The sequence below is a fragment of the Musca autumnalis genome, unplaced genomic scaffold (genome assembly GCF_047663935.1).
Source record: "Musca autumnalis isolate F117 unplaced genomic scaffold, ASM4766393v1 scaffold_3, whole genome shotgun sequence".
Classification (NCBI taxonomy): domain Eukaryota; kingdom Metazoa; phylum Arthropoda; class Insecta; order Diptera; family Muscidae; genus Musca; species Musca autumnalis.
The window spans coordinates 48,166,894-48,191,034 of NW_027411866.1; the positions used below are offsets into that span (position 1 = coordinate 48,166,894).

The 24,141-nt window shown below is 34.3% G+C and overlaps 1 protein-coding gene across 4 annotated transcripts in view; it reads right to left on the reverse strand.

Moving 5' to 3' along the window:
• Positions 1 to 24,141, reverse strand: part of LOC141397934 (uncharacterized) — a 131,283-nt gene that overhangs the window by 42,410 nt on the left and 64,732 nt on the right. The window lies entirely within an intron of this gene.

Consider the following 24,141-nt stretch of genomic DNA (forward strand, 5'->3'; position numbering starts at 1 on the left):
TATGGGCAAAAAAAAAATCGACAAAAGCACAACAAATACAAAAAAAATCATATAAAAAATAAATTAAAAAAACACAACTTATGTCAAAGCTGCAAGTAAATGGGTATCTTCAACACACCAAGGCGATATACCACCGCCAGTTAAAATCATTCACTTGGAATGTAAACCTTAAGTTAAAAGTATATCCTTAAGAATAAAAATTAAATTATGGAAAGAAACACTTAATTTAAAATCTGAACTATTTAAAGTTGTTTAACCTTTACTTTATACTTTTATTGCTAAAATACTTAATATATTTTAAGCCATATTAAGGGCCATGTTAATGGTTCGATTACGAAAAGCAATTATGGTCTCTAGCTGTTTTTAACGGATAGAGATATTTTCATTATATAAAATTGTAAGCTTTGGTTTAAATCCCATTTTACTTATTTTATGAATGGAATGGTATAAACAACATCGTAACCATCAGTGTAGGACTTTTTCCATCAGCACAAGATGTAAGCCAGTCGTTATCTATGACTATAATGGCTCTGTACATCCCATGTCATGAAATCTCTTGTAATATAAATGAAAGGTCAGGCTTGGTCTGTTAATTACAATATTCGCAGTTACAAAATAAAAAAAAATTTGGTATAAGTATAAGATTATAAGACCATTCAGCTTAACCCCAACGAAAAATTAATGAAATCATTGATGTTTTCTAGGATACATTCAGAGGTGACTTTTTCCTTATTTCACCTACATACTGTAAACTTTAGACCCCAAGTATGCTTCGACGAATTCATTTTCAGACAATTCGGAGTCGATTTAGGTATGTTCTTCTATCCGGCTGAACCGATCAACCGATTTGGTACAAACGTTACACCTCATATTTTGTCCAAACATAGATTAAGATCAAACATGGACTGACTTATCGATCCACTTCATTGGTCCACTCTGAATTTTGGCGAAAGTTTAGGTTTTGCCATTAGAAGCAACGTCCTAAAAGTCCCCATCTATCCCATTTGTGTCAAAAAGTCGTTCGGAGTCAAAGGTCAAATTTTGGGACTTTTTTTGTTTTTTTTTTATACCCTCAGCCTTTAGGCTAAGGAGGGTATATCAGGAAAAATGTCTAAAATTGTCTTTTCCATTTCAAAAAAATTAAAAAAATTTTTTGATACTACATCAATGATTTTTGGTACATAGATTAAGAAAAAATCAGCATTCCGAATCTGTTCTCGTTACTAACTTTGCTCGTTGCGCGCAAAAGATATGACCGTTTTAATTATGATAATTAGAAAAAATTCTAAAAAAATCGCGGCTTAATATAGTTAGCTGTTATATCCTATTATCGTTAACTGAATTCGTAACCTTTGCGATGATGCAAAAAATAATCGCGAAGTCTCAATGGATTCGCGAAAAATCAAATTTGTTAAATAATTTCACGTATTTACAAACATATTTTTGAAACAATAGCGCTCATACTTACGAAAAATATATAAAAAAAATATAACAGCATCCAGACATTTTGAGGAATAAAATGAAACCTAAGTTGTGAAGGTTGGAGCTATAGTATTCATGTTATTTGCAAAAATACGAAGAAAATATTACGAAAAAATTAAAATCATATTATTCTAATTTTATTTTTTTATGGTTTTATAGGAAAAGTTGGAGAAAAAATGTTTGAGTTCTTCGGCATTTTCGTCAAAATTTCACGCAATAATAATGATATTCCGTTGTAACAAATTTTTCGCTTAAAGTTTTCCTATTGGATAATATTATTAGAACCTTATATTAAATCACAAGGAATTATAATTGTGGCATAACGTTAAAATAATGTTATATTGAATATTACAACATTTGAGACGCATATAAACCGCGTAATTATGAAAATGACATGATGCGCATCCGATTTTCCAACACAGCGAATCAATCCCTTTTATTTGATGTACAGTTTGTCAAATTCTATTTGGCGGCCACGATGTAGCATCTGCTGCATATTAGGGTGCAAAACACAGTAAAATGGTCATAATTTCCGCGAAGTTCATTTACATTTTATGCGCATCCGATTTCAATAATCACCATTAAAAAATACATCATTCTATGCCGTTTCAATGCGATCCATCAAGAACCGTGGATGTAGCATCGCACTCAATTTTTAGAAAAAATCTATTATATCTCTGGATTTACGAGAGTTTTTAAATATCTGTTTTCGCGCAGTTTAAACACGCGTATCGATCTATTTATTTGAGTAGAACTGACACATCCAAAACGCGTTTTAATATGCGATATTTTCAAAATAATTTTTTGCAAATTTTCAAAATTTGAGGGGTATCATATCCGCCGATCTAGTGGGTGGATTTTTACGCGTCGTGGCTTGTTAGATTCAGAACTCAAAAAAACTAAATTTACGCGGGTTTCCACGGAAATCGATTGACGTTTGTAATTTTTAAACCAAAAAAATAGGTTTTTGAGAAAAATTTACGCACAAAAATTTCGTGTTTGGGCGCAGATTACTGTGATCCTGTGAGGGCTACACCCTCATGTTATACATTAAAAAAATGCGAAAACGCGAGTACTACAATCCAATAATAAGCTTTTAGGGAAATCCAGCTGCGCGTCCCGATTAGAGCAAAAATTCAAAAACCCCATTTTTGAGGTTTCAAAATGTCAGCATCCGTTTGAGGTAGATACAGTGGATATATTAGAAAATCATAAATTAGAAACTTCAACTCTGAAGTGTGCTCTTTAACTTCTCCTTTGAGAGTTAAGCTCTAAATTGTGTTGTAAAACCACTAATTGGAAAATAACATAATGAAACTCGTTTATTTCAAAGATTTTTTCCGATTTTTTTACATTAGTACGACCACAGCTTCCGCTCAAATTATTATTTTAAGAAACCCCTCGGTGAATCGGGCTAAAACAGTTAATTTTGCCGAAATGTGGTCAAAAGTTATGGTATAGTTAAACTGATCGCGAGTTACAATACCCCATACCTCAGTTTCAACATAAGTTAATTTTCTACAAAAAGCTTGATATACACGTTGATACGATGAAAATGTGCCTCATCGAAATAATGGTTTTAGACCCCAAGTATGTTTGGACGAAATGTGTTTCAGACAATTTGGAGTCTAGACATGTCCGTCTGTCCTGCTGGCTGTAGCGCACGATAACTATCGAACGGATGAACCGATTCGGTTCAAATTTTGGCTTTCGTAATATTTTGCCCAAACTTACTTTAAGTTCGAAGATGAGCTACATCGGTCCACTCCTTCCGGTACCTACTCCACAAAAGTTCGAAAATGTTCGGAAAGTTTGTGCGCACGATAACTCTTGTAGGGAGTGACCGATTTGTAAAGCGTAAACTTTCTACCAGAGTAATATGAGTTTGCAATATCCACACAAAATTACGGAAAAATACAGTTTATGGCCATCTCTCGAATCGCGTTGATTTTTCTTTTAGCAACTTGTATTCACTGCCGTCCATACGACGGTACAAGTTTCATCAGGGGCAAGTCCATACTTGCTGAGGTACAAAAAAGCCCTGTGACACCGTATGTAGTGGTTGGAGCGCAAGATAGCTCTCGAATGGATCTGCCGATTCGGTCCACAATTTGGCCTTCGTAATATTTTGTGCAAACTTAGTTTAAGTTCGAAGATCGGTCCATTCCTTCAGGTACCTCCCCCACAAAAGTTCACAAATGTTCGGAAAAATTGGTCCATACTTTACACATCCTAAAATATCTACAAGATATAGATCAGGTTAGAATATGGACTATATTTGTCCACTCCTTCGGGTACCTTCCATACAAAATTTTGGATAAATTCACTTTAAGACCCGCTCTCGAATCACTTTGATTTTTGTTGAAGCAACTTGCATTCGCTGCCTCAATTGCGGCAGTAAAAGTTGTTTCAGGGGCAAGTTCATACTTCTTGAGAAAACAGCCCGAAAGTTGTAAAAACCCCTATGGTACCATATGTCGTGGCTAGAGGGCTCGAACCGAATACTGCGTTTGGAAATATTGAAATATTTCTTCAAATATTAGATGAAATCCGAAGGTGGTGCTTACAGGTCCACTCTTTCCGGTACCTCCCCCACAAAAATGCGAAAATATTCGCTGAAATGGTACGCGCGATTTCTCATAGACGTAGCAAGCGATTTGGTTCAAACTTTTTTAACGATTCCCCACAAAATTTCGTTGAAAATTAATTTGAGTTTGAAAATGAAAAAGGTCCACACGGATCTATTCACTAATCGAAGGATTAAAATTCATCATACCATTAAGTTCCCAAAAACTAAAATAAAAACATAAAAAATATAGTCTTTATGTTTATCCTACTATAAATATACAGCTGTGATCAAAATAATAGGAGTCACACCAAGGCACAGTGGTGTCACTTACATACGAAAGGTGTGACAAAAATACTTCTAGATAACACTGTACAACACAAAAAAATTACAAGGTAATTCGACCAGATTATGAAAGAGGACCGAAAAAAAGAAGACACGTGTATCGGCGTTTTGAAAGTTTACGTCGGGAAGTAACCTAAATAGGCGTGGCAAGTTCCGCCCATTTCTACAGGTTTTGAAATATTCAACATCAGATTCCTTGGAATCCTTGCATTTTAGGTATAAAGTGTCTTTGGCAATATTGGTGACAAAAATGCGGGGTATCTTTATTTGAAAAAAATTAACCCTCATGCGAGTCACTAAAGGGGTCTTGTTGGTCCTTTTTTTAAAAAAACGTTTAAAAACTCCTTTAAAATGTGATCGTATCAGATCAAAATATTCTACAAAATTATTTGTCATAAAATTTTACTATAGGTCCCTGAATACACCAAAACTATAAATCGTACCTAAACGCCAGGATTCTGCCAAAAGTAAAATCACGTTTTAGGGTTAATGTTGTACTTTATCTGAGTTTATTAAGTTTTGTCCCACAAAACTTCATTCTAGATAGAAGACGACAAAGACAAAAATAATCTCCATCAAATTTCAATCTAAGTCGCCGAATAAATGAAATATATATTTGCAATATATATCAAGAAAATATATACATCAAGTTTGCCAACAAAACACCCAAATATTTTTTGAATAAATTTGTTTTGTTCTTTTTTCGAGTTTATGCATGAAAGAGTAACATGAAATTTAGTTTCAGACGAAAGGTGTTAAAAGAAGAAATATTCTACACAAAATTTCATTGTAAGTCCTAGAACAAACTAGATATCTGAGTAAAATACTTTGTTAAGAAAATGCCGTTACAAAATTAGATAGATATATAGATATAATTATTTGTTAAACTTTTAGACTCTTAATTAAAATTAGTTCAATACTGAGTCAAAATCTCCTAAAATATCTCACTTTTTGGGGGTTGTGTCAAAAGAAGAAATGTTCCAAATCAAATTGCATTATGAGTCTCTGAACAAAAGAAATTTGTAGCTATAATATTTAACATCTCCAGAAGCTTTCGCTTTTTATATATGATTTAGGACCATATTCTACCGTTTCTATTCACCATCATTAGAGTATTTAGGACCATGCCAAAACCATGGATGTTAGGACTCGTATGTCAGATATACATATATTCACTAAACAATAGCCGTAGACTATCCCCGCATTTTCACATACTATATCAGAAACCTATGACTTATCGTGATGACGTTATTTTAGTTTATAGTACTAAAATACGTAATTTTTCAAAGTCCGATCTGGATTATCAATATTTTCCCTATATATATTCACCATAGATATTTCAAAAACATTTTTGATTGAGCATAATCTTTGCGGGGTTTCTTGTAATTTTAAAAAAATTCGATTTTGTTGTACAGTGTAATATATCGAACTGAAATTTTTATCAATGGGTCCTAGTGCCCAATATATCGAACTGAAATTTGTATCAATGGACCCTAGTGGCCATTAACACTCTAACAAAAATATTGTAGTCCTAGGTCCAAGTTTTCGCGTGGTTTCCATGTAACGAATCATACTGATTTGAAGTATTTTACTGTTACCAACACGTTCTTCAATCGGATTTGCTGTAATCCGGTACCAGGAGTTCTTATTGCATAGTAAACCTTACCGCGAAGAATTGTCAGTATTGGTCCATGATTTGGTGTACTCCCATATGATATATATATCTCCATTTATTTCGGCAGAAGTTAACCCAATGGGTTTAATTTGGACTCAGAGTTCAGAAAACCAGCTTATAAAGAAATGCGATATCGATCCACTTTTGACCACAGCCTCCATATAGGGTTACCATCCATTCTTCGGTACTTTATAAGATTTAATCACCTTTTTCTGCAGAATTATCTGTAATAAGGCATTTTTGGTTCTCAGTGCGGGGAAATTTTTCACATTTTGGCGTGGTGCAACATTAGGGAGTCCCAAACAAGAAAACATATTTATTAAAGTGTTACCCCCAAACCTTTTATTTTTCTTTCACGAGTTTTTAGTGCGGCTCCATGTAACCATAACAAAAGACATCACCGATAGCACAAAACACATTATATTGAACATAAATGTAAGAAAGGATAATAAAATTACTTAAAAATATTCCAAAAAATATAAATTCAGCACATAAAAACCTGGCTAAAGTTTTGGCCATAACTGCTAAAACCGTAAGTGTCCGCAAAAAGTCTAAACAGTTTTGAAATCTACAGACCCTTGGCTTTATTTTGGTACTACACCATTTTCAACCGTAGTTCAGAAAATACCAGTTGCAATTTAGAAAACATCATTTGAATTTCAGATTTTTGTCGTTGAGCGCATACAACGACATCGATTGATATACCGAAATTCCATTTGAAATTCAGAATTTCTATTTGAAATTCAGATATTCCATTGCAAGGGAATGGTCAAATAAACATGGTTAAACTTCTCCATTTTGGCCTATTTTATATTTGTTTAACATAGACATGTGGCAATGTGTTTTAAATTATATACTGTTTACACCAACAATATAAATCGTATTCATTTTTTTTTTTTTTTTTTGTTAAAAAATAGGAATGTGGAAGAAGATGGACAATAAAAGCTCTGTTCCTTTACGTGCAAGAATCTTCAAGTTTTACCACTTTTTACTCGAAAAGCGTTCCTTTACTTCAGGCACCATACAATTCATATGGCATCAATTTACAACTTTTACTACCATTGCCGGTTTTACCATTTTTAAAAGTAAAGGAACAGACCAAAAAATATTTGTAGTTGAGTTTAGGACTAACACTGTAAATATGTTAGTTGATAGTATTTCAGTTGATAGCCCTTTATGTAAGGATCGACCAAAAAAAGCGTATCTTTAAGGCATTAATTCCTCAACCAAACTATTTTTTGAGGCCCTCAGCATCTTAAATGCACGTGGAACAATTATTTTGTTCATATTCAAAAAATTGGATGATTGCAGATATGAGACATTTTTCTACACGCTTTCTTAAAAGGCAAACTTTAAAGATATACTTTTGATGTTGCCCTACGTAGTTTTCTAATAAAACTAATGTAAATAAAGTATTTATACTCTACACCACACTGTGGTAAGGGGTATTATGTGTTAGTGCATTTGTATGTAACATGCATAAGGAAAAGAGATAGTCCCATAGTTCCTTCTAGGGATATGCATAGAACACTTTCTGAGTCGATTTATGCATGTCCGTCCGTCCGTTCGCAACGTACAGGTCGCATTTGTTGTCCGATTTGGCTGAAAATTGGGCAAGATAATATTTTTAGCCGTCGGAAGAACGCTATTGCTTTAGGTGAAAATCGGTTCAGATTTGGATATAGCTCCCATATATATTTTCGTCCGATTTGATGTATTTGATGCACCAAACACGCCATATCTGTCCAATTTTGATGAAATTTGGTATTTATGACGGAATTAGGTCTATAAATAAATGTACCAAATAATATCGAAATCGGTTCAGATTTGGATATACAGTGGCGGCCATACAATTAAGAACGACATCGTATTAAAAAGTATTTGACTTGCTACGTTCCAAATATTTGAATATCTATATGGAACAAAATTTGTAAATAAAGTACACGGTAAGCACTTTCAAATAAAGACAAAACGTGTTTTAATTCTCCCTCGTTCATACGAAAGAAACCACGATTTATTAAAATAGTCATAAATCGACCTGGCCACATAAATAAGAACGATATAAGTATAGGTTACTTTAAGGTAATTTTCATACACAATATGTGAATATATCGTTATGTATATTAGAAATCGGTTACTTTGATTCATTTTTAGTTTCAAATGTCCTTCAATGGTACATCTTATTGAGTCTAAGTTTGATAATTAGGACATACATAAGGCTTTCCAAAATTTGCCCATAATTTGACGAATTTATTTTATTTTTGGGATCTAAAGTCACAGTTTTGGCTTCCTCTCATTCCCTCAACGACGCTCTGAACGATACCCTGTGATTCTCGTTCCATAATCGGCGCATATTTACCCTTAAATTGGCTTTTATCGATATTTTCGAACTGAATAGACGTATATTTCTGTGTCTTGAAAAATAGAGAAAAAAAAATTAAAAAAAAAAACAATTTTTATATTGGATCTAAAAACATTTAATTAATATCAATATGGCTGATCCATTGCCTGCAGATGAATGGATATCATCTGAAAACGTGCCTCCTGACAAATCTGGAGATATCAGAAAGTCAAAAAGAATCAACACGAAGATAAATGCAGATATTTCTCAAGATGAATTAATGAATAATTCTGAAGTTTCCATCAATAATTTAAAGGCTAAAAATGCTATTATTAGATCAAGGACCAAACACAAAGATATTGACGAAAGAAGATTCCATGAAGATGATTCTCAAACTGAAATTTCGGCGACTTGTCCGATTGCAAAGGTTAGTAATAAAGATTCTATTTCGAACGATTTTGGCCAATCTCACACTAAACGGCCAAGGATCAATGAAGCCTCAGAAGTTCCACTAAATTTAAATCAAAACTCTCAAAATCGTTTTTCTCTGCTTGGAGACATTGATATTCTTTTTGATCCCTTAGTTCCAAGGGCCCAACCTTCTCAAACACCAACTGAAAATGTGACAAATGAACAAAACAAGACACCACTTAGAAGTGAGTCCACGCCTAAATCAATCATTAACCTTAAGGGATTTTGTCCGCCAATTTTTCTTTTTAATATTAACGTAACAGATCTCATACATACACTGAAACAAAAAAATGTAGTTTTCAAAATTGTCAATAGAAGTCAAAGGAAGTGTAAACTTTACATAAAAGATCCTTCTGTTCATGCAGAAATGTTTGAACTTCTTAAACATAAAGAAATCCCTGCATACACATATACTCCCAAGCAACTAAAACGTACCAGATTAGTCCTAAGGGGACTTCATTATAAGACAGATTTAATTTACATTAAAGAAGATATTGATTCTATGGTTCCCAATACGGTGGACACCGTTACAAAATTTACCACCGAATTTTCACGGAAAAATAATACTGACACTGGTTTGTTTCTAATTACACTATTACCCGGAAAATCCGCCAATGAGCTCAAGGGTATAAGATATGTTTGTGAACAAAAAAGTACTTGGGAAACCCCTAAATCAAATTTAAAGGTTGTCCAGTGTTATCGCTGCCAGCAATGGGATCATATTTCTAAAAATTATAGCAGAGTGAATGTTTGTATAAAATGTGATCAAAAGCATGGACAAGGTGAATGCAAATTTGTGTCTAGCGAAGAAAATAAGCCTTATTGTGCTAATTGCAAAACGACTGGACATCCTTCTAATTACAGGGGTTGTCCTGCATATAAAGAGTATGTAAGGAAAAAGGAAGAAATTAAGTCACATGCGAGGGAAAAACTTTTTCTAGCTAAAAATAATGTTATGAATAATCTTGGGTCTATAGAACCTAGACGAAAATTTGCAGATTGTTTTACTGATTCGACTAAAATCAGACGCAAGCCTCCCTTAATTGAAGAATTTTTGAAAATAGCAAACTCTATTTGTCAACCTGATACTCCGACATTAGAAGACAAGATAGAAACATTCCTTAGAAATTTTAGAACTTTAAAAAAAGAAGAGGCAAAAAGTCAATGTCTAGAAATTCTAGAAGAAATTAAACATAAATATGGGTCGTAATTCACTAAATTTTCTCACATTTAACGTTAGGTCACTTAGAGAAGTGAGCCGGAGAATTGAATTGACAAACATACTAAATGCAAACAAAATTGATTTTGGTTTTATACAAGAAACGCATTTAAGAGATAATCATAGAGTTACACTAGAAAATTACACATTCATTAGAGACAACAGCTCACAAGGGGTTGCTATAACTTTAAAAAAGTCTTATAAATTTCGTAGGTTTCAGGTATTAGGCTTTAATTTCCCAAGCTTGTTTTTAAGTATTAACATTGTTTTAGATGGTATTGAACGGAATATATTAATTGGATCAATTTATATATCTTGCAATGCAGATCGGGCGCAATATTTAGATAGTTTAACAGCTCTGTATAATGCTTCCCAAAATTTTTACGGATTAGTAATAGGTGGAGATTTTAACTCTAGGCATTCCTTTTGGGGTGACACATTAAACAATGTAAATGGTAATATCTTACATACATGGCTTCAACAATCGGTAGATTTTGTAAGAATCTCAGATACAATTCCATCTTTTCCTAATGGAGATTCATTTTTAGATCACTTCTTAGTAAGTACAAATTTGGTTGATCCAGTGTCACGAAATTTTCATATAAATACACTACCTACGTTTTCAGATCATTTTCCCCTCAAATTACATTTAAAGTTATCTTCCCTATCAATACTCCTAAATCCACCAAGATATTATACGTCATATAAAAATACTAATTGGAACACCTTCCGAGATGATGTAAGGGATGAGTTACTGATAAATTTTCCCAATCCAAACATAAATCTTTCTAACTCTGAAATTGATAATTATATCGAAAATTTATCTGATGTTATAAGTTGCAACCAGACCCGACATGCTGAATGCATTAATGTAAACAAAAGGGTCGTAGTTTCAGATTCCATAAAAGCTCTTTTTAAATTAAAATATTCCTGGCAGAAGGAATTGAAAAGATTATTTAACAGGAATTCCAATAGATTGGATGCAACTTATCGTTTGTTATCAAAACAAGTCCAATTATTAAATATTATCATCAAACGGCAAGTCGAAATTGAACAGTCTAGATTATTTTCCGAAAAGCTTAAGAAAATAAAACCGGGACCTAGGGCACATAAAGCAGTATATAATATCATCGGTTACAAAAGAAAAGCAAATATTAATAGATTATCCGAGAATGGAATTATTATAGAAGATAATTCAGTAGCATGCGAATGTTTAAAACAATACTTTGGTAATGTGTATAATCATTTGCCTACAAGTGAAACCATTAGCGAAATGGAGAATGTTGTCAGTAGTTATGTTGCCAATGAGTCCAACATATTTACTTTTAATGTTACTGAAACATCGCTTAATAATATGGGAAACCCTAGATTAACAACAATGGATGAAATTGCCGGCATTTGCAAGGACATAAATAATAAGAAATCCTATGGGCTAGACAATGTATCCAATTTTATAATTAAAAAGCTCCCTGCTAAAGCTGTAGAATATATAACTATTATATTTAATAATTGTCTGAACAACTCATATTTTCCAGATAAATGGAAAATTTCTAAAATAGTCCCTGTGGTGAAAAAGCCAAACAATTTTGACATTAACAATTTAAGACCCATTTCTCTACTGTCCAATTTAGGAAAGTTACTCGAGCGAATTGTTCGTATTAAGATGGATCATGGGATTAGTACATCATATATCCCAGAACCTCAATTCGGTTTTAAAGCAGGTCATTCTACGACGGACGCTCTTCTGAAATTTCAAAACGATATTGTTTGTAAACTGCGAGAACGGAAATGTACTGTAGCTCTCTCACTGGATGTCGAAAAGGCTTTTGATCAAACATCACACATAGGAATATTGTATAAGATGGTTCAAATTCGCTTTGACCCATTTGTTATTAAATTATTTTACAGTTTTTTCTCAAATAGAAAGTTTTGCGTGCAATTTCATCAAGTAACATCTGGGTTAGGGGACGTTAAATGTGGCGTTCCTCAGGGATCTATCTTGGCGCCACACTTATATAGTATATTTATGTATGATTTCCCTCATATAGATACAGATTCTTGTGGGATTCTATATGCTGATGATTCCCTTCTATATGCTCACGATGAGTCACCCCACACAGCATTGTGCAAAGTGAAACATCACTTAGAAAAAGTTTCAAGGTTTTACCATGATTGGGGCATCAAAATTAATCCTTCTAAAACCGAGGCCATATGCATAAGGAACGCTTCCGGGAAATGCAAAAGAACTGTGGTTCCCGAAAGTAAATCTTTAAAATTATCTCTAAATGGGGTTGATATTAATGTAGGAAAAACTATGAAATATTTAGGCATTACATTTAATAATTTATTGAAATTTAATAAACATGCCAGGCAGGTTTTAGGAAGGGCATATAATATACTTGGGTCTTTTTCTAAAATATTGGCAAATAAAGATCTTCCAACTAAGACCAAATTACTGTTGTATAAAACAAGTATAAGACCAGTTTTTATGTATGCTTTTCCGATATGGTTTAACATATCCCCTGTAGTTATCGGTGAAATTGAAATTTTGGAACGAAAAGTTCTTAGACACTGTATTGGGAAATATTTTGAATCAAACAATAAACGCTATTCTAATAGGGTAATTTATGGGGAATCCAAAATTACACCTGTTGGTTTATATATTTGTGACATTATTTCAAAATTTATTCAGCGAATTCGCGATCATGAAAACAGCTACATATCACTCATCTATGACACACAAAAACACTATAGCTGGTCTAATACAAATTATTTGTCTCCAATTGGATATATAAATGAAATGCCTCCGAACTTTGACATTAATCTCAATATTCGGTATGCATTTTACGAAAAAGCTTTATCTGGTACACACAGGGGGTAACATGCAGGCTGTTTATTTTGATATATATTTCCTTTGATTTTTTTTTTTTTTTTTTGTTTAGTTTTTTTATTTTAGTTTGTAAGTTTAATTAAGTTTTAACACTTAAAACATTGTATTCCCGGGAGCAAGGAATTTTAAATTACGTCATGATTCACTTATGTACTTTTTACTTATTCAGTAAAAGCACGGTGCTGTATACACAATATATTGTAAATTTTGATCATACATTATAATCTTAAGTTTTACATATTTTTATAACAACTCTATCTTATTATAACGTTTGTAAAAAAAGGCTCAATAAATTTAATCTTAATCTTAATCTTGGCTTTTATCCCACTTGTTTGAGTCCTTTACGAGGGAATTGTCTGGGAAATAGTTTCGTAAGAGCCATTTCCACCTTATAAAGTGTAGGATTTGTAATTCGAGAGTTTTTTTCGAAAAAAAAATATAAATCCAATGTAATATTTTTTTTTTGTATTTTTTGTTTCGCATTTCAAATTAATTAATACGAATTACAAATCGAATAATTCGAATTATAAATGGACGAATACGAATTACAATTAAAATGTTTCTAAATAGAAAAATATAGTACGGTCTATACCAACCATAGTGTAATCATAGCCGGCCTATCACAAAATAGTGTAAAACTACATTTCAACCAATCACGCTTTAACATTTTTGGAATAGAAGCGAAATTGATTGGGTACACAAAATCAACATTCTGAGGAACACAAAGTATTATTTGGCGGAAGAACAAATGTTTTATAGATACGCTAATGGAAAGTTAAACTTGGTTCCAGGATCAAAATACACAAATTTATGGGATACCAATCATTATAGCTTTGTTCCCGTACTTTTTAAACGATTTGTGAGTTCTGGTTTGCGGACATAACACCCAAAATTTTTGGGTGCTATGTCCGAACACTTCCAGTGGACATAACCCAAATGCGAGCTTTTTAATGTAAGTGATTTTTTAAATACAAGTTTTATTCCAAATGTATAAGAAAATTAAAAATAACTTTTATTTCATATACATTTTTCATTTAATAATACAATTTATAATTGATTTAATACATTACAAATCGAACCATATTTTCAACTTTTGCCTTCTAAACTATTTTAAATGAAAAATTCTGCCGGCAGTAGCCATTAAGATGAATGGAATTAGAAATACCTTTAAAAATAAAGCACTGTCAGCTTATGACGCTAATTGGTGACGTGTCGGGAAGTCGAAAAGTGTCGCTGACAAAAATGTGTTTATACGCAATTTGTTACAAAAATATTTTCTCATAAGAAAATACAAAGTAATTTTAAAAATATATATGTAATTACCAATTCTAAAAATCGAGCACTTGTTTACAAAAACATTTTCACTTTTTAAGAAAATAAAAAGTTTTTGTTAAAATATGCAAATACTTTCTGAAAGAAAAAAATTGCGCTATTTTCACAAAAATATTTTCACTATTCAAGAAAAGTTTTTGTAAGGATATGCAATGACTTTAAAAATAATCAAAAATTTAAATAATTAATATGTATAATATATTAGAATGCCACCGTGGTGCGATGGTATGCACACCCACCTTGCACGCTAAAGGTAGTGGGTTCGATTCCCACGCCAGGCAACATCATATTTTCAACTGTGGCAAAATACACCTCAGTGATGTTGGCGACATTTCCTGAGTATTTCAGCCATGTAAAACTTCTCTACAAGTGATGTCTTAGGACACGCCGCTCGGACTAGGATGTAAACAGTATGTCCCATATCATTGATCTTAATATGAATCGGGGTGCACTCATTGATATGAGAAGTCTCCCTTGTCCTATCTGGGATGTTTGTGGAACAATTACAATATGTATACGAAATGCCTTCGTTAAATAATGTAGTCTTGTAAAAAAACTGCTACTGGCAAATTCAGACATAATTAAATTCCAACTTATTCTCTAAAATTTCTAAGGGTTCATATTCAGATCAATAGAAAATAATTACATATAAATTTCAAAATTAAGCAAAAAAATTATTTTGAAATTAAGAAATAAAATTCGTTGGGAGTTATGTCCGCAAGGTAAAGCATAAGCTTTTCACGAATTAATATATCATCATCAATAGGAATGAACTAAACGTATGCTTTCCTTCAAAATGCGAATAAGATATTTTCATAAATGTACATCGATTTCCGACCGAATTAACCTTGGTTAATTAAAAGAGGAAAATTCTCTGAAATCTAGGACGAAATAATGTAAAGTTATATGTTTAAATTCTAAATATTTGATACTATTTTTTCGTTGAATGCATCAAATGTAAAGCAGTTATATTCCCAGTAGTGATTGCATAGTTTTTTTTACTCTAGCATGGTATATACTATCAACAATTCTTTTCGCCAATTTTATTTAATTTTTCAGAGTTAATTTCAAAAAATGACAGGGCCTTTTATTGAACGGTTTCTGTTCATTTTTTTTTTTTCAAGCATTCGATGCAGATTCGTGAAAAATGTACTCCGTTTATTACATTTCAGAAGTAGTTGCGTAGAGATCCTTACAAAAAAACCAGTTTGTCGATCCCTACTTTGTTTCTTCCAACGGCAAAAAGAATGGCTGACTTCCGTATCGTCACTTGCTTTACAAATGACTGAAAATCTGCGAAGTATTATGTTTCTTAATGCCGTTGTATTTAACAACTGCGAAGCTACGTCAAAACGTCAAAAATACACATTTCTAACGCAGATTAAAAGCAAACATGTATCATTTTTTTATTTCTGATACATTTAGTTGAATTTTCGAGGAACAATGTATGAATGTGCAATAGAAATATTTTGACGAAGTTTAAACAACACAAAGCAATTGACGATGCGGAAGTCACCCATTGTCAATATTTTTAACATTTTGTCATAAATTAAAAAAAAAATACAAACAGTTAAGTTAATTAAAGGTTGCGAACCTTTTTGTGCTAATCCACGAGACGAAAATGATTAATGGAGTGCCAAAGGCTAAACCGGTGTTGAAATGACAATAATAATGTTAATTGTTCCACAAACATCCTAGAAGGGAGACTTCTCTCATATCAATGCGGGCACCCCGATTCATATTAGCTCTATGATATGGGGCCTGCTGTTTATCGCCAAGTCCGAACGGCGCACAGTGTCACGACCGTGGCCAAAAATGGTAAAAACTAAATACTTCGTTGAACGAATTTATTGATGGGGAGTGATAGAAAACATATTAATTAAGAAGAATCTGAATTTTGGTACTGATACGTGAAGTAGTTTTTGCTATATGAGGATTTAAATCCGACAATTTTAGTGAATACGTATTTGTGTGTGTGTGTGTGTGTGTGTGTGTTTTTTTCTAAAATTAATAAATTATATTATGCGTTAATATTTAAAATTTAAAAGTAACGGTCGCTTCACTTTTGTTTGCATGTAAATATTAATCATATGGTGTTTACATTTACCCAAACATGTATTACTAAGTTTATTAATTTTCTGAAGCAAATTTTAAATTGAGTGGAGCGGGAAAAAATGGTATAAAAGTGTATATCGATATTTTTTGCTGTATGAGTAGTAAAAAGTGAGTACTTCAAATATATAAAGGTCCCAGCTGCAAAGGTTTGCAGACGAATGTGTCATTTCTCTTTTTCAGCGACCACCTCACTGAGAGGATACCCCCTTTTGTAACAAATCGTTTTGCGGTGTGGGCTATAGCGCGAAAACGAATGAACCTATCATCATATATTTTTGTGGGCTTATTAAGTACCTAATAATCTTGCTTTAAAACGAGAGAATTTTAAAAATATAAATTTTTAAAAAAAATGTGAACAGCGAAATTCAAACTTCGATTTTTTACAAAAAATTTACCGGTTTTGACCACTACTCGGTCAAAAAAAAATTAAATGAAATTTCTCATATATAAAGACAAGAGTTTGATATATTCAATATGCTCACAAACAATATGAAGACTAAACGCCAAATTTCAGTCACATTGAGGCCACAACACTCGAAATACCGAAAATGAGGAGGCACGGTTCTATGGGGGCTATAGGAAGACGAAGACCTATACCGACATATTTCTGGTGGAAGGTTATAAGTCCCCCAACGGAGACTTAATACCAATTTTCAGCCATTTCGATGTGATAATCGGGCTAAAACCTCCAAAACACCGAAAATCGGGAGGTACCGTCCTATGGGGGCTATATGTAGGCGAGGACCTATGCAGACAAATTTCTAGGTGAAGGTACGAAGACTAAATACCAAATTTCAGCAATTTCGGTGTAATAATGAGGCTAAAATCTTCAAAATACCTATAATCGGGAGGTACCGTCCACAATTCTCTGTTGGAATGTTTGATACTTCTGCCGAAGACTAACCACAAAATTTGAATACTTTCGGTTGGTCATTGTGTCTAAAACATTCAAAATACCGAAAATCGGGAGGTATGGTTCTATGGGGGATATATCAAAACGTGGACCGACCAACCCAATTTCTTGTCCTGAAGATTGCAAGTCAATAATCGGTACGTGTACCAAAAGTGATGCTCCTACGACAACTCCTTCTATTTTTGGCCACCGTTAATATGAACTCGCGACATTGTGCGGCGTGTCTTAAGACACCACTTGTGGAGAAGTTTTACAAGGCTGAAATACTCAGGAAATGTCGCCATTATTACTGCGCGTATTTTGCACCGTTGAATATTCGATATCGCTTGGCCTGGGAATCAAGCCGCAGACCCACTGAGTGCAAGGCAGGTGTGCACACCATTGCACCACGGTGGCACCCCAATATAAAAAACATTTTGGATGAGCGGAACATGATGACGGAGAGCAGAGGAAGTAAACACAAATGCTATTGAATTTTATTGATACTTTTTATAATTTGTGTTAATATAATAAAGTTCTTAATACTCTCTTTACACAAATAATAAATGTATTTTATTTATTCCGGGATATTGTTAATGGCTTGCAATTTTTTTGGATATTTAAACTGATTAAAAACAGATTCCGAAGAATATATCTTAATTCAATCCAAAGTACTAAATCAAAAGACGTGCCGTGGACAGAAAATGGAGTACATCATCCAAGTCTTTAAAAGTAACATCAGACAAGGAAGCCATAGAAGTAAATGGATTCCCCGGCCAGGGGTGCACTCATTGATATGAGAGAACTCTCCCTTGTCCCGTATGGGATGTTTGTGGAACAGTTATTATTACAATTAAATATGGATAAAATGGGAATGGATAAATTACTACCGCCAATATTGATATCCCCGTTGTTGGGCCATCTACGCCAACCTATGTAAGGGTGAGATATTGTACTTTCATTGACAGGCTTTTCTTTTAGAATTCAGAGAAGCGGAAATATTCGTCTCTTATTCCCGATCATCACCATCTCCACAAAAATCTTCGTTACGATTTGAAACTAAATTATAATATTATCCCCATATGGTGGTGTAGGTTAGAACACTTTCGGCAGAATTTGCCAAGACAAAGAAGACACAAAGACAATCGAACATTTACTCCGTCACTTTCCCATGCAATCAAGCAAAAGTCTAGAGCTTTTAGGCTACCAATGTATACCACTATTTTTCAATTTCTCTCCCAATAGTGTGCATTTAAACTCTTTTTGTATCACGGAGGAAAAAAAGATTTGGAACAACATATTCTAAGATGAATCACTAATTCTTGTTACTCTAGCATGGTATATGCTATCAATAGACAGCGGAATTTTATGCAACCCCTATTTTTGGTCCGATTCATGTCAAATTTTGGGACTGGGCATATTTTTGGCTTCTGATTAAATTGCAATCGAAACATATGACATATTCAAAATTATGCAACAAATATTTCGATAATAGGTATATGTTTGTATGTACAATTTTTCTGTTTAAAATTCTTTTCAGACAAGTCTATTTTATTGAAATGTATAACCACAGCCTCAACCTTCAAAATACCGAAAGTCGAATATGAAGGCCTGAACCTAAACCGACAAATTTAAGGTGGAAAGTTTTTGTTACCCCCAAGGAAGACTTAATACCAAATTTCAGCCATTTTGGCGGGATATTGATGCCACAATCTTCAAAATACCGGAAATCGGGAGGTACCCTACTATAGGGACTATATGAAGACGTGGACCAATACCGACAAATTTCAGGTGGAAACTTTTATACCCCCAACGAAGACTAAATACCAAATTTTAATCATTTCGGTGGGATTTTGAGGCTACAACTTTCAAAATACCGACAATCGGGAGGTACCGTTCTATGGGGGCTATATGAAGACGTGGACCTATACTGACAAATTTCAGGTGCAAAGTTTTTTACTCCCAACGAAGACTTTAAACAAAATGTCAGCCATTTAAGTGCGATGTTGAGGCCACAACCTTCAAAATATCGGAAATCGGGAGGTACCGTTCTATGGGGGCTATATGAAGACGTGGACCCATGTCGACAAATTTCAGGAGTAGAGTTTCATACCCCTAACGAAGACTTAATACCACATTTCAGCCATTTCGGTGGGATTTTTAGACCACAAATCCTTGTATATATTTTTTCATATGCAAAATATGCAAAAATTTCTGTGCCTAATTCGTTTTATTTTGTGATAAAACGTGTTTCTGTCTAATCCGATTTTCTCTACGACCATCCTAACCATATATGCATTTGCATAGGATTCCGCTGTCTAGCTATCAACAATTCTTTTCGCCAATTCCTTGGGTAAGACATTTTTCTGAGTCACTTCAAAAAATGACAGAGCTTTTTATTGAACGATTTTAATTTTGTCATGGGTGCTTGAATATTGACAACCAATTTTTTTCAAAACAAGTGTGAAATGACGATGACTCCGTACTTTATCTCTGCAGTAATCAATATGTATTCAATTAGAGTCACTTCATTTCGAATTTGTTATTAATGAAACCAATTTGAAAAAGTTAGGCTTTTCCAAGCTATTGAATTATCGTAATTTCCTTTACTCGCCATAATTCAAGTTTATCTTATAGTAAAATAAGGAAGCTGTACATGGTGTAGAAAAATAAATTTCTTGATCTCTACCGCTGATTATTTGCCATTAATTGAGAGGAATTCGAAACCACAAACCAACCATGGCGTAGGGAGCAATAAACCGCATAATTAAATTTAAAAATATTACCTTTTCACATTAAACTTAGACCTCACTCACAGCCAACAACTTTCACAACAACCATTCCACAAATATTGAAAACAATGATCGTCGATTCACTATTAAGATCAGTTCAATACACTTCTTCAGACAACAACAACCAATTTAAATTTAATTTTTTTTTCGTAATTATTTTTAATTAAAAAATTGCACTTAAAAACCACGCACTTTGTAACTTCAAAAGTTAAAAAAAGAATGACAGTTGAATTTTTGATTTGTACATCACACACCGCATACGTGAAGAAAAAGGATGATGGCGCTGCGGCGGATGGCCACAGCGGGCATGTGTGTGTCTAAGCCACATCGGAATGAATCTACGGCATGGAAGGGGTGAGAAGTTAAAGTGAAACGGCACGCGGCCATCCCATAAGTGAATAAATCCGCGTCATATGAGGGAAAAAATCCAGAAAAACTTGTTCTGTTTCGTCAGGCATTTGTATGTTTTTCAAAACAGAGCGGAAAAAATCAAATAACATTTGAAAAAAACAAAAAGCTTTTTTGGCAAAGGTGATGGCAAGGATTAGAAAAAATGTGTTCAGAAATTATTCCCAAACCGGATACCTCAGACAGAAAAATTAGTTAACCCTTATTTTGGCGCTAAGACGAAAAAAGGAGTAAAACTAGTTTTCTTCTTTTTGGGCTTTGTTGCTGCTGCTGCCGCTTGCTGTTGTTTTTTGGCAAAGAAAACTACCCAAAAACCCCAAAAAATGATTATAAAATTTCAACCACCTTGAATTGAAAACCAAAAAATATACACATCAAGCCACCATATGTGAAAGGATACAATAGAAAAAAGGATTTGGTATGGAGATTCGTGCGTGATTTCTTAGGAAAAAAGAATGGTTGCTAAGCCAAACAAGCCACCAACCAACCCACAGAAAAAAATTAGAAAAAATAATAAAAATGAAACAAAGAAGAAATTTTATGAGAAGTTGAGGCGTTTGTTGGGTTGTCGATTTTATTTGGTCCGTCCGTCCGTCCATCCGTCCTGCTTGAAAAAGAATCAGTTGTCATTTTGGTATGGGTTAAAAAGAGGATCATCATCCCCGTATGGGACATTTGCATATGTAGATTTGAAAAACTTTCGAGATGCCAGTTGCAAGCAAGAATAAATGAAATGATGACTGGCGGGATGGCAAACAAATAAAAATCTTCAATTGCTGGCTGGCAGGGCAAGGCAAGGAGGAAAAAAGGATTACAAACAGCCAAAATTCACCCGCCATGTACGCATAATTATTATACAAAAAATAGTTTTTATTCATCTGCCTTAAGCACCAAGGAGGAGGTGGAGGAGGAAGAGGAGTGAGATGGAATAGTGAAAAGTGGGGGCAAGCCAAGGCAAATTTCTAAACTACTTGAAAAACTAAACAACGACCAAAGCGGCAAGCGCACACACTTTTTCAACCACTTTTGCGGACTTTGTGGAGTTTTTCAAAAGCATGGATGTGTATATATCCCAAAACTTCTTCCTCACCTCTGTTGCCCCCCCAACCCACACCACACCAAAGTCTTCTTTGAAAATGTTACAAAATTTTTGAAAAGGAAGTGATGAGTTTTAGAAATCAGCCAAGTTTAAGAAGACTGCCTGCCATTTAGGCAAAGAAGAATAAATTTTGAGCCAGCCACAATGAAAGCCTTTCAAGTAAAGGTCCCCATAATTTGCTGGTTCGTAGAGGTGGGAGCGGGTGGCAAAAGAGAAAATTTAGAAAACACACTCGCTCACACACACACGCAATTGTCATCCCTGATTGGAAATGTATGTAGTAATCAAGCATTCAAGCCAAAGTGTATTCAGTTTCTTTTTTTCATTCGTCTTCTGTTTTCTAAGTTTTTCCTAAGGCTGCCTGACTGCCACCAGAGCTGGGACTTTGCCACCGCCGTCGCTGTTTAGTTTTTGCACTCAATTGAAAACGAAAAAAAAAAAATTAAGAGCTTTTCATCGTTGCCGTCTTTCTAATTTGGAAATGAACTACCTTAGGACACGCCTTAATTTGAATGCGAATATAAATGTATAGTGGATTGTTTAGATAGCGGGTGGGTGGAAGGAGGAGGAGGCTGTGGAGAAAGGTTGGTGGAGCGCCAACGCTTGTTTAGTTAGACGTGGAGGGGAGGGGGGTTTGAGATGGAGCATATTGAGTAGGAATATGGCTTCATAGTTTGTAGACGACGTCGTTATGCCACAAACAACATTATTTTTCAAAAATTATACGTGGGCCGTTTGGAAAAGTTTCAAAGACGCTAATGCGGTTAATAAATAATCGTCGTCTATCACAGACACAACCGACGACCGACTCAACCAAGCAGTCAGGCAGCTGGGAAGGCACTCAACCAATAACACAATACTCAATACAAATACACAACAGCAGCCGAAGTGGTTCCCTACAACAGCAACAACAATAAGAACAGCTTAAGAATAGTACTGCCTTCCTTAGTCACCCAAAAACACCCAACATCTTAAGAATGCCCAGCATAGTCTTCATTGTAGTCTGCACCCACCACCCACAAGTCACACATACACGCACACTCTCATCACAAGTCCTTTGCAGACCAAAGAGCCAGCCAGCCAAACAGCCACACTTTAAAGTGACCAACTATTGATTTTTATCACTCACTCAGTGAGTTTGTGTGTGTGTGCCTTGTTCTGGCCAGCTTCTTTTCCAAAAGGATAACTTATCTTCACGATGTGGCAATGGCGTTGACGAGGCCAACAACATAGTGGCGAAAGACTATGACAACGAAGACGACGACGATGACTTGGCGATGTTTCTCGTGGGGGTTTCTTGTCGTCGTCGACAACATCATCATCATCGTTGTCGTCATTTTCATCGTGTAACTCCTTTTCGCCGAAATCGTAACAAAAGCTGGGAAAAAGGCGGAGTGTAAGATGCAGTTCGTGGCTGGTTTAGCTGGTGCACCTCGGCGGTTCGTCGTTGCTACACGGCGTTTTTTTTTCTTTCTTGGTTTCATTGGATAGAAATTCAAAGTCGTATGTGGTTAAAACAACAACAACAATAGCAACTAAAGAAGAAGAAACTATTACTGTAGCAACAACAACAACAAAAGTATGTGGATGTAAACAAAAACAAATTTTTGAACCACCTAACGACAACGACTGGCAGATGTAAAAGAACAACTACAACAACAATATTGGAAAACTATTGACAACAACAATAACTTTGATGTAATTTTTGCAACAACAAACATCTAATATTTTGAATTGAAATCTAAGCTGAAGACAGTGGTTTCAAAATCGAAAAAGATTTTGTGGATGGTGTACAGCATACCTCTCGAAAAATGGCTTAAGAAAAGTTGATCGCCTTCCTGCAGAAATCTTCCAAGACTGAAGACTGAAGGTCTTGGTCTAGAAGACCAAAAGGTATTCCTATCGAAGATAACAAGGTCTTCAGAAAATTCGAAGATTTTCCGATTGCAGACCATTGGATCTTTCGATAGGGGACCATATAGTCATCCAGTAGAAGGCCGAACGGTTTTTTTATAAAGGTCTTACTTTGAAAAATTTCTGGCATAGAATACCAGAAGGTCTTCCTACAATAGATTGGGAGGTTTTCCGATAGAAGACAAGAAGGTCTTCCTATAGGACATATCTCCTGGAGGATATCAATTAGTCTCTTATAGGAGTCCAGTAAGCCTGATTCAACAGGTGGGAAGACCAGAAGGCTCCTCTTAGAGGACCCTCAGATGTTCTATTAAAGGAGCATTAAATGGAAGACTAGATAGTCTTTCTATACGAAAAAAAAGTTGTTTGTTAGCAACTTTTTCCATAGCAAAGTTGTTCGTTAACAACTTTCCATATAAAAGTTGTTCATTATCAAACTCCTCCCTAGAAAAGTTGTTCTTTGAAAACTTTCCCTTTCGAAAAGTTAACAATTTTTGCTATAGAAAGCTTGTTTGTAAAGAACTTTTCGTAAAGAAAAGTTGTTCGTCAAAAACTTTTGGTATAGAAAAGTTGTTCGTCAAAAACTTTTGGTATAGAAAA